This window comes from Dasypus novemcinctus, chromosome X (genome assembly GCF_030445035.2).
Source record: "Dasypus novemcinctus isolate mDasNov1 chromosome X, mDasNov1.1.hap2, whole genome shotgun sequence".
NCBI classification, from domain to species: Eukaryota; Metazoa; Chordata; class Mammalia; order Cingulata; family Dasypodidae; genus Dasypus; species Dasypus novemcinctus.
Window position 1 is genome coordinate 74,533,678 of NC_080704.1, and position 6,839 is coordinate 74,540,516.

At 37.1% G+C, this 6,839-nt stretch overlaps 1 non-coding gene and 1 pseudogene across 1 annotated transcript; both read right to left on the bottom strand.

Annotated features, from left to right (window-relative positions):
* Positions 1 to 2,133: 2,133 nt before the first annotated feature.
* Positions 2,134 to 2,240, bottom strand: LOC111759110 (U6 spliceosomal RNA). The gene has a single exon (XR_002793194.1). It is a non-coding gene; the product is annotated as a U6 spliceosomal RNA (small nuclear RNA).
* Positions 2,241 to 4,572: 2,332 nt separating this feature from the next.
* LOC101428863 (ras-related protein Rab-10 pseudogene) lies at positions 4,573 to 5,456 on the bottom strand (annotated as a pseudogene).
* Between the last annotated feature and the right edge of the window lie 1,383 nt (positions 5,457 to 6,839).

The following is a 6,839-nucleotide window of genomic DNA, read 5'->3' on the forward strand; positions in this document are numbered from 1 at the left end:
CAGTTCTTTCCGGAATGTTTTGTAGAATTCACCTGTGAAGCCATCTGGCCCTGGGCTCTTCTTAGTTGGGAGATTTTTGATAACTGATTCTATCTCTCTGCTTGTGATTGGTTTGTTAAGATCATCAATTTCTTCTTTCATCAATATGGGCTGCTTATGTGTTTCTAGGAATTTGTCCATTTCCTCTAGATTGTCATTTTTGTTGGAATATAGTTTTTCAAAATATCCTCTTATGATAGTCTTTATTTCTGTGGGGTCAGTGGTGATATCGCCTTTCTCATTTCTTATTTTGTGTATTTGCATCTTCTCTCTTTTTTTCTTTGTTAGTGTTGCTAAAGGTTTGTCAATTTTGTTAATCTTCTCAAAAAACCAGCTCTTGGTCTTATTTATCTGTTCAAGTGCTTTCTTATTTTCTATTTCATTTAGTTCTGCTCTTATCTTTGTTATTTCCTTCCTTCTTCTTCCTGTTGGGTTACTTTGTTGTTGTTTTTCTAATTCCTTCAAATGTGCAGTTAGGTCTTCAATTTTTGCTCTTTCTTCTTTTTTGATATATGAATTTATGGCTATAAACTTCCCTCTCAGTATGCTTTTGCTGCATCCCATAAATTTTGGTATGTTGTGTTATCATTATCATTTGCTTCAAGGTAGTCATTGATTTCTTTTGAGATTTCCTCTTTGACCCACTGTTTTTCTAAGAGTGTGCTGTTTAATTTCCAAATCGTGGTGTGAAATCTGGGCTTCTGTCCCTTGCAAATCTCCAGCTTGACTCCACTGTGGTCAGAGATAATGTTTTGTATGATTTCAATCTTTCTGAATTCGTTCAGCCTTTCTTTGTGGCCTAGCATATGATCTATCTTGGAGAATGATCCATGTGCGCTTGAGAAAAATGTATATCCTGCTGTGTTTGGGTGTAGCGATCTATATATGTCTATTAGATCGAGCTCCTCTAATATACTATTCCGATGTTTTGTTTCTTTGGTGATTCTCTTTTGAGATGTTCTGTCCAGAGTTGATAGTGGTGTATTAAAATCCCCCACTATAATTGTAGATGTATCTATTCTTTCACTTATTTTTTCCAGCGTTTGCCTGACGTATTTAGAGGCACCCTTGTTAGGGGCATAGATATTTATGATTGTTCGATCTTCTTGACAGATTTTCTCTTTCACTAAAATGTAGTATCCTTCTTTGTCTCTCACAATTGTTTCACATTTAAAGTCTATTTTGTCTGATATTAATATAGCTACTCCTGCCTTTTTTTGGTTATTGTTAGCTTGTATGATTGTTTTCCAGCCATTCACTTTCAATCTCCATGCGTCTCTGGGTCTAAGATGTGTCTCTTGTAGACAGCATATGGATGGGTCATATTTCCTTATCCAATGTCCCAGTCTGAATCTTTTGATAGGTGAGTTTAATCCGTTGACATTCAGTGTTATTACTATCAAGGAATTATTTGTGTTAGCCATATTTTGATTGGATTTGTGTTTGTCATATTTTGTTTGTTTTTTTTTTTGGTCTTTGTTGTTGTTGTTGTTGGTCTTATACTCTCCTCCAACTTTGCCTTTCCTGTTTTTTCCTTTCTTCCTGCAGAACTCCCTTTAGAATTTCTTGAAGGGGAGGTTTCTTGTTGGTATACTCTTTCAGTTTCTGTTTGTCTGTGAATATTTTGAACTCTCCATCATGTTTGAATGCTAGTTTAGCTGGATAGAGTATTCTTGGTTGGAAGTTTTTTTCCTTTAGTACCTTGACTATATCATACCACTGTCTTCTTGCCTCCATGGTTTCATTTCTGCTTGCTTTGAGAGTATTTTGTTGTTCTTTTTCTAATTCTTCCAACTATGTAGTTAGGCCATTGATTTTATTTTATTTTTTCTTTTTTTTATATATTTTTTTCTTTTTTTTATTGACTTTGTAATAATATTACATTAAAAATATATATATGAGGTCCCATTCAACCCCACCCCCCCACCCCACCTCTCCCCCCCCCCCCCAGCAACACTCATTCCCATCATCATGGCACATCCATTGCGTTTGGTAAGTACATCTCTGGGCACCTCTGCACCTCATGGTCAACGGTCCACATCATGGCCCACACTCTCCTCCATTCCATCCAGTGGGCCCTGTGAGGATTTACAAAAAAATATGGAACGCTTCACGAATTTGCGTGTCATCCTTGCACAGGGGCCATGCTAATCTTCTCTGTATCGTTCCAATGTTAGTATATGTGCTGCCGAAGCGAGCACAGGCCATTGATTTTAGATCTTCTATTTTTATGTAAGAATTGAGGGCTATAAATTTCCCTCTCATAATTCCTTTTGCTGCATCCCATAGGTTATGATACCTTGTGTTCTTCTTTTAATTCCTCTCTGGATTTTTATTGATTTGCTTTTCAATTTCATCTTAGAGCCATTTTTTATTTAATAATGTGCTGTTTATTAAACATATATTTGTGAATTTTCCCTTTTTTGCCTATTGTTACTTTTCAGCTTTATTCCATTATAATAAGATAAAATGCTTTGTAACATTTTGATCTTTTTAAAATTATTGAGGTCTTCTTTGTAACCCAAAATATGGACTATCCTGGAGAATGATCCATTAGTACTTGAGAAGAATATATATCCTGCTGTTTGGGGGTGCAGTATTCTATAAATAGTTATTAGGTTTAGTTCATTTATCATATAATTCAAGCTCTGTTTCCTTACTGATACTCTGCCCCAGTGATCTGTCCAGTGATGAAAGTGGGGTATTGAAGTCACCAATTATTATTGTAGAGACATCTATTTCTCCCTTCAGTTTTGCCAGTGTCTGCTTCATGTAATTTGTTCCATCTTGGGTTACATGCATATATATTTAAGATTGTTACTACTTCCTGTAAAATTGATGCAGTTATTAGTATATAATGACTTTCCTTGTCTCTAAAAATAGCTTTACTTTTACAGTATATTTCATTTGATATAGTATAGTTACTTCAGCTTTGTTTTGGTTAACTGCATGTGTGCAATATCTTTTTCTAGCTTTTCATTTTCAATATATTTATATCATTGGGCTTAAGGTAATCTCTTATAGGCAGCACGTATATTTTTCATATTTTCTCATCCATCCACCAGTCTGTGGCTTCTGATTGGGGAGTTTAATCCATTAACATTCAATGCTATTACTGTAAAGGCAGTTCTTACTTCACCCATTTTGATGTTTGGGTTTTATGTGTCATATCTTATTTTCACCACTCTTCTTAAAATTTTAGGTAGTTTCAGTGATATAATCTTCATTCCTAGACTTTCTTCCAAGTCTCTCTCTCCTGTCTTTCTTTAACATGCTGTAGCACTCCCTTTAGTATTTCCAAAGTCAACCTCTTGTATACAAACTCTCTCGGTTTCTGTTTATCTGTGACTATTATAAACCCACCCTCAGTTTTGAAAGACAATCTAGGTGGACATAAGATTCCTTGCTGACAGTTTTTTTCTTTCAGTATCTTAAATATATCATACCACTACCTTCTTACCTCCAGGGTTTCTGATAAGAAATCAGCACTTAATCTTACTGGGTATCCCTTGTATGTGATGAATCACTTTTCTCTTGCTTCTCTCAGGATTCTGTTTTTATGTTTGGGTTTTGATATTCTGATTAGTATGTGTCTCGGGTAGGTCTTTCAGATTGATTCAGAATGGAATATGTTGTGTTTCTTGGATATGGATATGTATGTCCTTCAATAGGCTTACTAAGTTTTCTACCATTATTTCCTCAAATAATCATTCTGCCTCTTTTCCTTTCTCTTCTCTTTCTGGGACACCCATGACACCTATGTTTGCACATCTCTTGCCATCAATTAGTTCTCAGAGACCCTATTCAATTTTTTCCATTCTTTTCTTTATTTGGTCTTTTATTCACTTTCCAATGCCCTGTGTTCTGGCTCACTGATCCTTTCTTCTGCCTTTTCAAATATGTTGTTATATGCCTCCAGTGTATTTTTCATTTCATTTATTGTGCCTTTCACTCCCATAAGATCTTCCATTTTTTATGTATGCCTTCAAATTCTTCTTTGTGCTCCCCCACTGTCTTCTTGATGTCCTTAATATCTTTAGCCATTTCACTGAGGTTATTAAAGAGATTTGTTTGAACATCTATGATTAGTTGTCTCAAAACCTTTATGCCATCTGGAGGCTTAGTTTGTTCTTTTGACTGGGCCATTTGTCCTGTTTCTTTTTATGAATTGTAATTTTTCTTGTTGTCTTGGTACCTGATTTACTAGATTTGTTTATTCAGTACAGTTTCTCTCTTCAGTCTAGGGCTTTCGATTTTTTTAAATTAAATTGTTTTTTTAAAAAAAAGATACATAGATCACAAAATGTTACATTAAAAAATATAACCACATACCCCACACCCCACCCCTCACTCCTCCCACATCAACAACCTCTTTCATCATTGTAGTACATTCATTGCATTTGGGTAATATATTTTGGAGCACTGCTGCACTGCATGGATTATAGTTTACATTGTAGTTTACACTCTCCCCCAGTACACTCAGTGGTTTATGGCAAGGTATATAATGTCCAGTGTCTGTCCCTGCAATATCATTTAGGACAACTTCAAGTCTGAAAATGCCTCCACATTGCTTCTCTTCTTCCCTCTCCCTTCCCTCACCAAGGCCTTTCAAAGGATATATTTAGCTAATGGGAGGAAGACCTTTTCAATGCTTATACTTGCTTTTGCACTAGTCTCAAAAATTCTAATAGCACACTCCCTTGCAATCTGTTCTCATTTTCCTTTAGGTACAGCTATTTTATCACCCATATCACACTTATTTCCAGTAACATTCTTTCCACATCTTCATTGGCATGCTCATCTATGTTTCTAAATCACAAGCTGATGCTTTCAAAACTTCTGCCAATAGTGATGTCATATACTAGCATGATACCCATAGCTCTTCTGTAGTAGGAGACAGAGATGGTGTGGAATCACTCCTGACATGTTGTATCCCATATCTGTATCTCAAACTTCTTTCCCTGTAATTCAACTATTTTTATCCTAAAGTCTATTCCTGTCGTGGAAATCAAGATGGTATTGAAGGCATCATCTGAAAAACGGAAAAGGAAGCAGTACTTCCCAACCAGGAGCAGCTTGAAAAGCAGATGGTATGCCTTTCTCGCCCTTCCTTGCTCTCTCCGACCACGGCCCCAGGGTGTTAGTCTGTTTCACTACTGCCAGTCCTAGCTCAGGCCGGAGGACCAGAGAAGCTTGGGGAAAAGGAAGACTCAGAGGACTCAGGAAACCTACAAACCTCCTTGTCAAGGAAGCCCTTGTAGTGGCAGCAACCGGTGCCTCCAAGTGCGGTGACCACGGCTCCGCACCTTCTCCCATTCACTTTGCCCTATTCCAGATTGTTTGCGGGGGCAATATGGTCTCCCCTCCCTCGGGATTGCTCTGCCATCCATGGAGTTCGGCGGGCGTGGAGACAGCATCGTTCCTGAGCAGACCCCCTGATCTAAGATGTGGCAATGTCAGCAAAGGAGGGCCTGGACCCATCAAGCTCAGCTACTTAACGACAGGAAGCCAAGCCGCCCCAGCCAGAGCCACCTCTCCCCAATTCCCTCTAACACCGACATTCAATTTGATTTTAATTTCCCTGATGAATAATGAAAGGTAAGCACCATTTAGTATTTTTGCTAGCGTTTGGATACCCTCCTTTGTGAAGAGTGTATTCAAATCTTTTGCCCATTTTTTTATTAGGTTGCCTGTCTTTTAAATGATTTATAGCAATCTTTATATATTCTGAGTATGAGTCTGGTTGTATGTACATGGATAGACATGATCTTTCTCCACTCAGTGGCTAGAATTTTCACTATTCTCTTGGTTATCTTCTGATAAACAAAAGTTTTTTTAATTAAATTGTCTTTTTAAAAAGAGATACATAGATCACAAAATATGTTACATTAAACAATATAACCACATACCCCACACCCTACCCCTTAGGCAGAGAGGGTTGCGTATAGGGGAATCCACTATATTTTTATGTGACTTTTCTGTAATCTAAAGTTTCTTTGAAGATAAAGCAAAAAAAAAAAAAAGACACTGGGGTAACATGTGGAAGAAATCATCATGGTGTATGACAGTTAATAGATCTTATGGTGATGAAAGACAAAAATATTTATTTTTTTATTTCACTAATTCTCTTATGTTTATTTTTATTATTTTATTTTATTATTATTTCATTTCTTTATTTTTTGGCTGTATTTTTTGGGAGGTTTTGGATCACAGAAGGGTCAAAACCATAGTAGGGAATGATCACTGATATGGGGTGTCAGTGATGGGGGGATGTTTGGGAATGGGTGAGCCTGGGATATGCCTTTAAGGCATGTGAATAAGTTCAAGTGGTCATGAGGCATTGTGTTGGTGTGTAGAGGCCCACACAATAACTGAAAAACATTGAATTCCCATCCTGGGAAGCACTGAAACATACTTTAATAGAGTGGCAAGAATTCCCTGAGTACATGGGCAGTACGTAGTGAGGGAGGACAGCCCATTATGCCAAGCCCTTGATATTGATGGTTGTACTTATGAACCATTTCCCATGAAATTGAATTTTAGCCTAATATATGTTGCCTAAGAGTTACCTCCTGAATGCCTCCAGTGTTCCATATAACTTCTGGGTCTGAGCCTCCCTGACACCAAGGGGTTATTACCAAGTGCCAACTAGTGATGCAACTGGAAAAAGACCTAGACCAAAAGGGGGAAATATTAAATACAAATGAGTTTTTATGACTAAGATATTTCAAAGTTAGTCGAGAGGTCATTCCAGAGGTAATGTTTATGCACATCTCAGGAAGATTTCATTAAATGCCACA